Genomic DNA, 9,315 nt, shown 5'->3' on the forward strand with positions numbered 1-9,315 from the left:
CCTTCACACACAATACACCAAAAATACACATCCTCCAATTAATGATAAATTCCCACCCTGCATTCCAAAGAATCTATTGTTTTCTATTGTTAACGGAGATAAGAAAACATGTTGGGACAGAACAATTGGGAAGGAGGGACAACAAATCGGGGGGGGGGGGGGAGGGAGTTCCTGTTTTCCTTAAGCATTATTTAAATGATGTATCTCTCTCAGAGACAGAGGCTGCCCACAGGGGCCAAGCCATGCCTGTTGCTTCTTTTCTGCCCATCAAAGGAGCCATTCATGAAATAAGACTTGTGGACTTCAACTCCCAGAATTCCCCAGCCGGCATGTGCCGGCTGGGGAATTCTGGGAGTTGAAGTCCACAAGTCTTAAAGTTGCCAAGATTGGAGAGCCTTGCTTTAGACTGACAGAAGCCAGGACCTCCTCTCCGTGTGGGAAGTAGAAAAAAGTGGAAAAATCATGATCAGAGTCCAGGAACATTTCCTAACAACCCGGATGATATTGTCTTCGTCTCCAAGCATGAGGGAAAGGGAAAGAATAACTTGCAAGCTCATCCAGGTTGGGGAAATAGCACTGGCTGATCAAGTGAGGCGCGTTACAGCGATTTGTTACAAAATGGATGCAAATTTCCATGAAAAACCAGTAGCTATTTATGGGGAGGGGGAGGGGGGAGCAGGCCAAGGCTTCAAGTCAGTCTCAACGCATGACTTTCCACAGAGTTTCCTGGGCAACACGTTTGGAAATTGTTTGCCGTTGCCTTTTTCCTAGGGCTGAGAGAGATGGACCAACTTTGGGCCAAGATCCCGGATTGTGATCAGGTGATCGCAGGGTGTTGTGAATGACACAAGTATGAGGATTTTGTCCTAACTACTTGTGCAGCATTGTTGTAAGTCTGAATGGTCACTGAACAAGTGCTAGTTAAACCAGTGGCACGAGGAGGGGAAAAAAAAACAACAACCCTGTCCCTGTGTCTACGTACCATAGTTGTGCACCAAGACAACTAGATGCAGGCACAGTTTTTTCCCTCTTGCCATCACTCTGCTGAACACTGAATTCTTGCAGTTCTGTCTAATGTCTATGTATATTAACCCATATAGTGTAGCCATAGTATTATATAACCTTGTTATCTTCTACACTTCTCCCTTTTGTTGGTTTTACGATGGTGATTCTCTCCCTTGCTTTGCAGGTAGATCGAATGCTTCTGTAGTACCAGAGACAAATTCCTTGTGTGTTTAACCACACTCAGCCAAATAAAGTATCCAATTCAATAAATGAGGATCACCTATACAATTCACATTCTTTTGCTGGTTTCTAATCTGGCACAATTAACCACTACACCTCACTAGCTCTCCGTAGGCTTATTATGATATTCCATAATTCCACATTTTATCTGAATAACAAAGAATACATAAACAGCATTAATAAATACATCTTTATACTCAGTTCATTTTTTTTTATAGCTGAATGGAAATAGTCACTACAATTTCAAGGTCCCTGAGGAGGTATCAGAACATAGTATGTGTCTTGCTGGATCAGATTCCTGATCCTTCTAGTCCAGCAGTCTGTTCTCACAGTGGGCAATAGCAATCGTGTTCTTGCTATAATTCATTCTGAAGGGTGGAAGTGCAACTTTTGCTCTTAACATTGAGTCACTTCCACTACTATCATACTTAATCCTGCATTTAGTAGTTAATAGCAGTAATCTGCTCCTGAAGTGGCAGCAGGTTTTAGTCTCCATCCAGCCAAGACATTGGTTTGTGAACATGCTATCATTCCCTTCTTTAGGTAACTAACTGAGAAGAAGGGATGAAAATTACTCTATTGTACATGTCTGTATGGCTACGTTCTCCCCAATATACACCCCTTCTCTCATGAAGAAAATTCTCTTTCATGAATTCAGACATGGGAAAGTAAAACAAATAAAATAAAAATAAAAGCAAATCTGACCTAGACTTAATCCTCCAACACAATTTCACTTATCAACTTGTTTCTCTCTCTCTTGACTGAGACCTGTTAAATGAGAGAGGAGTGCTTGAAGCATCTTATATGCCTTCACACGAAACTCAGATTTCTTTCAATCAAAAAAATTTTGGTTTTAAAAAGTATACTATGTTTTATTTCCACAACATGCTTATCCATTACCTTATTCAGCCCTTACTCAATATTTACCAAATTTCTGCTTGACTCCATAATAACCACTCAGGCCAGTGCACAATATTACAAAGTAATATTCTACTAGGTGACACTTTAATTTTCTGGGTTTGCAATGCGTACAAAATAAACAATATTAAACCATCAACCAGAGGCTTGATTTGCATATCTTGTTAAGCTAAAATGCAATTCAATTCAGTGCAAAACTTATTCAGCAAAACTTATTAGACCTATCTTCCTTAGAAGAATGTATTTCATTCTCATCCCCATGATCATTTCTTTCCATTTATAACACACCCCATTATTGGAGAAAGGGAGGACAATATATCAGCCTGATATCAATTTCATCAAAACTTACAGCCAGCATGACCAACACAGAGTTGCACCTCATCAAAATTGGGAAGACTAAACAATGTTGAAATACAAAGATCACATATGAGTCTTCAAAAATGAACCAAAAAGAGCAAAAGGAAAAGAACCCAAAGATCAATCCATATGAATCCCTTGGAAGGATTCAGAGCAAATCTTAAAATGCAAACACTATGAAAATAATGGAGTGACATCTAGATGTTAGCTTAGAACAAACTCTGGCTAATCTCATTCCATTCCTTTAATCTATTAATTCCTCAGCAAATTGTGAGAAAGCTGCAGATGGACTATATCTTGACTTCAGCCAAGCACCCAATAAAACACCCATGAAATTCTCATTAGCAAGCTGGATGTATAGTATGCAAGTTAATTAGGTGGATCCAACCCCTGAATACCATAGAAAACACCTCTCCATTCAGCTTAAATGAATCTTGCTCTGCCTACATGACAACATTCTATTAATACCACAAAAGGAATGGGAAGAATTATAAATCTGTAAAATTCAGCAGGACTTGGGAACTCCAGAAAGTGAAAAACATTCAAAATTAACTTAGTAAAGACATAGAAGTGGATTGAAAATTAAAAAAAATTCATGTAAGAAAAAAACAATGTTTAAGTCACAGACAGGAAATAAATAAACAGCACGTGTGAAAATAGTGTAGAAAGCTGATTGCTAACAAGTTGGCTCAGTGTGAAGCATGCAACTTGGCTACTAAAAAATAAAATGGAGATTTCAGGCTGCATAAAAGAATACTTTTGAAATCATAAAATTGTATTTAGTATTAGCAGACCCCCATTCTAGTATGGGAGCCATTTCAGGGTAGGGGTGCAAAGAAGGGTGAGAACCACAGGGGAGTCCAGAAACAATACTCTAGAGCAGTGTTTCTCAACCTTGGCAGGTTGAAGATGTATGGACTTCGACTCCCAGAATTCCCCAGCCAGCATTGTTGAAATCCAACTATCTTAAAGTATGCTGGCTGGGGAATTCTGGGAGTTGAAGTTCACCTATCTTCAACCTGCCAAGATTGAGAAACGCTAGCTAGACAGACTAAATTAAGGGGTGGATGGGAATACATTAAATGCCTTCAAAGCCCCACAAGGATATACCGACAACCTGCCATTAGAGGACCGCAAGCACAATACTGCACAACTAGGTCTCTCAACCTCAGCAAATTTCAGATATCCGGGAGTGGAGAATTCTGGCAACTGAAGCTGGGGAATTCTGGGAGTTGAAGTCCACCCATCCCAAAGCTGCCACCAAGGCTGAGACCACTGTACAATACAGGTAGTCCTTGACTTCCAACAGTTCATTTAATGACTGATCAAAGTTACAACTGCACTGGAAAAAGTGACTTAGGACCGTTTCCCACAACTGTGGCCACGGCAGCATCCCCAGTGTCACGTGATCAAAATTCAGACGGTTGGCAACTGACTTGTATTTATGACGGTCACAAGTATCCTGGGGGCACGTGATCCCCACCCCTTTGGGATCTTCTGACAAGCAAAGTCAATGGGGGAGGGGGGAAAGTCGGATTCACTTAACCACGTTTCTCACTGAAATGCAGCAATTCGCTTAACGACTGTGCCAGCCCAGGTCCTCAAAGGGGGCAAAAACTCACTTAACAACTGTCTCAACTTAGCCACAGAAATGTCGGGCTCCATGGCGGTCGTAAGGACGAGGACTACCTGTAATAAATAGCCACGAAAGCGAATGGCAGGAACCTCCAGAGCGAGAGGAGCGTTTCCAAGCGGAGGTCGGAGCCTCCCGAGCGGAGATGCTGAGGGACGGGACGGAGGGGGTGGACTAGATGACCTTAAAGAACCTCTCCGGAATCCCGGGGTCTTCCCAGCTCCAAGGATAGGAACCTCAAGGGAGCAAGGTGGCGTCTCTTGAGGGGGGGACCGAGCCGGCATGCAGGACCCCCTTCCACCCCTCAATCCCGGCGCTCTTGACCGAGCGGCCTTCCACTCCTCCGTCGGAAGCCCCAGAGCTGCAAACCCCGCAGCGACGTGACTCCCTACACGGTTTTTCAGCCTCCCCCCCTCGCCCCCCGCGTGAGGAGGGAAAGGCCTCGGCAACCCTCAGGAGCCGCGGCCCAGGCCGGGAGGCGGCGGCGGACGGCCCACTGGCTTTCCCGCCCCCTCCCCTGAGGAAAACCGCCCAGCCCTGGACGAGGACAACGCTCGCCTCACCGGTCGGCAGCGGCTCCCGTCGCGTCGTCGCCTCTCCGAGTGGCCGCTGAGGGGAGCGAAGCGGAGGGGGGGAGGGGCGCCTCAGAAAACGGCCGTTTACCTCTCCTCCGCCTCCAACGGCCGAGCAGCCCCCGCCACCGGCCGCCGATTGGCTGCTGCCTCGCGCGGAGGGACAGCCGGCCCACCCAACCGCAGCGGGGCCCTCGGGCGTTTCCGCCAATGGCTTTAACCCGCGCGCCGGCCCCGCCTCCCCGCTGGTTAAAGAGCTCCGGGGGCTCACGTCGTCTTTCTTTTCTTCCGCTCCGGCGCTCGTCATTGGTCGGGCCTCGACCAATGAAGAGTCGCCTGAGGGAGGGGAAAAGGCGCCCCCCCCGCCCCCTATCGGGAAGCGCCGGATGGCAGCGCCGCTCGGATTGGTTGGGGGGGGGGACGAGGAAGAAAAGATGGGCCGGGCCAAGCCAGGCCCGGCCACGCCCTTTCGGCCCCCTCCAGGGAAGGGATGGTGAAGGGACGCGGGGCGGCCTACGTGAGGACGTGCACAGCAGCAGCAGCAGCTGCGCGGGGGTGGGCGGGGTTTGCGGGGCCTCGCGCACCAATCGGGGAGGGGCGGGCGGCTTCTTTCCCGCAGGCCACGCCCTCACACGCTTTTTCCCCGCCTCTCTTCTGCTAGCCCCCACGCGAGTTTGCTTACACGCGTTGCTCAGGAATCCTGGTGGGCGAAAAAGGAGGAGACCCTAATAGGGGAGCAGATCCTCGGGTGGGAATTGGGGTGTGCTTAGCCTTGCCCCCTTTCCGGGTCAAAGATGGGGGTTCAACTTCCACACCGCCCATTGGGACTCCGTTCCAATGAGAACAGCTGAGTAGACATTTTTTTAATATAGATGTTATTAGTTTTTATAGGGTTAGGAATAACAACAACAACAATAATAATAATAATAATAAAGTTGGAAGGGAATTGGAGGTCATCTAGTCCAACCCCCTGCTCAGGCAGGAAACCCAATCTAAAGTACACCGAGTCTTCTTCCTCTTTTATCTTTAAAGTCCATCTATCCATTTCTGCACACTCTAGAATTTTCTTAATTAGCATTTCTTAAGCTCGTAAATTTTCATTTTTCCAATCTTGGGCAAATACAGTTCTTGCTGCCGTTAGGACGTGTAGTATTAAAATATCTGCGAGCTTTCTCATCATTAGCTCCTCTTATTCCTGACAAAAATAATTCTGGTTTAAAACTCTTATTTGTTTTTTGGACATTCTCTCCAACCATAAATGTATTTTAACCCAAAATCTTTTTGCTCTAGGGCAGGGGTAGATAACCTTGGCTCTTTTATGATTTGTGGACTTCAACTCCCAGAATTCCTGAGCCAACAGCTGGCTCAGGAATTCTGGGAGTTGAAGTCCACTCATAAAAGCCAAGGTTGCCTACCCCGGCTCTAGGGCATGTCCACCAGATATGATAATAAGTACCTGGTCTTTGTTAGCATTTCCAACAGTTGTTTGAGGTATTTTTAAACATTTTTGCTAATCTCATTGGTGTCATATGCCATCTGTAAAACATTTTATATAAGTTTTCTTTATGTGCCACTGCTTTAGTTAATTTAATATCTTTCCCATAACTTTTGCCAATCTTCTAATTCTATATTATATCCCAAGTTCTTTGCCCATGTTATCAGTTCCTTTTACTTGTTCTTCCTTCATCTTTAAGTTTAACAGAATATAGAGTTTCTTAATCAACTTTTCATCTGTTTTTAGCAGTATCTGATCAAATTCTGTCCTTTATAAAATCCCATTGTTTTAACATCTTTTTCATATCTCATTTGAATTTGCAGATATAGCCTAGAATCAATACCTTGTTCTTGTAAATCTTGACTGTCTTTCAATTTTCCTTCGTTGTCCAAAATACCTTTATAAGTCACAACTTTATCGTAGTTAATTAAATTTGGGTAAGCAAAAGCTTCCATTGTTGAAAGCCATTCAGGTATCTTAATATAATTTTTTTCTTTTATTTTTTCCCATTCTGAAAGAAGGGCATTCCTTATAAAATGCCTGGCTGAGGAATTCTGGGAGTTGAAGTCCACAAGTCATAAAAGGGCCAAGTTTGAAGACTCCTGGTTTAGATTAAAATTGTCCTTGGCAATCAGCAGGGGAAGAGGGTCATAAAAGTCAAGATGTCTGCTGCAAAACAGTGTTTGGGTCACAGGGTCCCAGCCCCTAACTTGCCATCTGGTTCCTGCAGATGGCTCTGGATAGGTCCCATCTCCGGCAGGATTTGTCCTTTAGCCCCAGACTCAAGCTGAAAAACTGGGCCATTCCCATTGCAGAGACACCAAACCTTCTTTGAAAAAGGAGCATCTAACCGGCCGCAAATTTTATTTTGCACCACAGGCGTTTGAGGACACCTGAGTCTTAAAACAATGCCTTGCTTAACAATGGAAATTTATGACTCAATAGTACTCTGAAGACAAGGGCTACCTGTACCCAATTTGGTTCCTGGTAAGCAGGTAAAGTTTGATCAGAAAGCACCTTTATTTAAAGAGACAAGAGCACTGACAGGTATGTAAAACTCAAGCAAAGAATTGGACAATTTAGGTGGGAGAAATGTGTGGGGCTTTTTTTAAAAAAAAAATTTGCTTATGAACCAGGGTACACAAAACCAGTTAAAATGCAAACATACAAGGCACATTGGTTTCTAGCATATGCCCTCTTTCCCCCTGCCCATCCTCCAGAAATAATTTTGCTAATTAAAGGAGACTTCTAGTTAATTATAGAGTTATATGAAGGCGGTAGGAAGGTTGCCTGTCATTTTGTGAAGGGATCCTGTCCTGTTTTTTGGGGAAAAGAAATAGAAATGTGGCTTTAACATTTAAATGTCAAAATTTCAAAAGAAAACTTTTGTCCGACTTGAAAAGGCAATTGGAGGAATTCATGGGCAGAGACTGGGAAGGCTCACTAAACTTTGACATCTCGGTGTTAGCTCCGTGTTTGGGGCATCAGATAGTTTCAAAAGTTCATATACTGGCTGTGATTGTCTATGATTTTGAATGTCTCCAAATCCTAAAATCAGCCATCTCTGTTTTCGTGGGCCTGAGTTGACTTCAACTCCTGGCAACTGCCTGGACCAGTCCCTAAAGTTTTCCGGGGAAGATTTTTGGAAATAAATTGTCTTCTGAGGGTGAAGAAAGAGGGACTAACCCAGGGGTAGTCAACCTCGGCTCTTTTATGACTGGTGGACTTCAATTCCCAGAATTCCTGAGCCAGCCACGCTGAGGGGAAAGGGAGAGGTTTCCAAGCTGAGCCATGCTAGCTCAGGAATTCTGGGAGTTGAAGTCCACGAGTCATAAAAGAGCCACGGTTGCCTACCCCTGGACTAGCTTAAAGTTGCCCCAGGCCTCCCCGTTTTTCATCTGATCTCTTATAACTGTTACACAAAACTGATTCTTGCCCAACTACCTAAGCCCGTTTTTCAAACTGGGCCACTTTAATAAGATACGTGGACTTCAATTCCCAGAATTCTTCAGGTACCATGCTGGGGAGTTGAAGCTCCACACTGCCAAGTTTGGAAAACACTGATCTAAGTTATATTGTGTAGAAATCTTTGGTAATTAACAGCATAAAGGTGTATAGGTAGTCTTCAGCTTACAACTGGCCGCTTCGTGATGGTTCAAAAGTTGCAAGACGCCGAAAAAATGACAAGCAATCCTTAATTTATGATCACAGCTGAGCCCAAAGTTTCTGTTGCTAATTTGAGACGGCTGTTAAGTGAGTTTTGCCCCGTTTTGCGTTCTTTGCCAGCTGTGAAGTGAACCGCTGCGGCCGTTCACTTAGTAACCCAATTGTTAAGTGAATCTGACTTCTCCCATTGACTTTGCTTGGTCAAAAAGTTGCAAAAGGTGATTACGTGACTCCGGGACACTGCAGCCGTCATAAATGAGAGCCAGTTGGCCAAGCGTCCAAAATTTTGATCATGTGACCGTGGGGATGCTGCAACAATTGTGTGAAAAATGGTCCTAATTCACTTTTTTCAGCGCTGTTGTAACTTCGAACACTCGCTAAATAAATGGTTTTAAGTCAAGGGCCGCCTGTATTACATTCTTGCAAGTCATTACATTGCCCAGATCCCAGCCAGAGATCAGAGCTAAGCAACCTTGTCTCTTTTATGACTCGTGGACTTCAACTCCCAGAATTCCCGAGCCAGCCCTGCTGAGGGGAAAGGGAGAGATTTCCAAGCTGAGCCATGCCGGCTCAGGAATTCTGGGAGTTGAAGTCCACGAGTCATAAAAGAGCCAAGGTTGCCTACCCCTATCCTAGGATGAAGATTTGTCTGAAATGGTATAGAGCAGGGGTCTTCAAACTTGGCCCTTTTATGACTCGTGGACTTCAACTCCCAGAATTCCTGAGCCAGCCATGCTGAGGGGAAAGGGAGAGGTTTCCAAGCTGAACCATGATGGCTCAGGAATTCTGGGAGTTGAAGTCCACAAGCCATGAAGGGGCCAAGGTTACCTACCCCTGGGCTAGACGTATAAAATGTACTGATAGAAATGGGATGACACACACTAACGCTGGACTATTTCAGCATTCAAGAAGGCACATGTTCTTTTTGA

General features: G+C 44.8%; 1 protein-coding gene across 5 annotated transcripts in view; it reads right to left on the reverse strand.

Moving 5' to 3' along the window:
* Positions 1 to 4,954, reverse strand: part of KDM4B (lysine demethylase 4B) — a 245,295-nt gene extending 240,341 nt beyond the window's left edge. The window contains exon 1 of one of the 5 annotated variants that reach the window (XM_039367097.1): positions 4,817 to 4,954. The gene's annotated coding sequence lies outside the window, so the exon portion shown is untranslated. Of the gene's footprint in view, positions 1 to 4,716 lie in introns of all 5 variants that reach the window. The other 4 variants (XM_039367105.1, XM_039367087.1, XM_039367114.1 and 1 more) reach the window with 4 other exon arrangements.
* Positions 4,955 to 9,315: the final 4,361 nt, after the last annotated feature.

This window comes from Crotalus tigris, unplaced genomic scaffold (assembly GCF_016545835.1).
Source record: "Crotalus tigris isolate CLP2741 ecotype Arizona unplaced genomic scaffold, ASM1654583v1 scf7180000017599.838750, whole genome shotgun sequence".
NCBI lineage: Eukaryota > Metazoa > Chordata > Lepidosauria > Squamata > Viperidae > Crotalus > Crotalus tigris.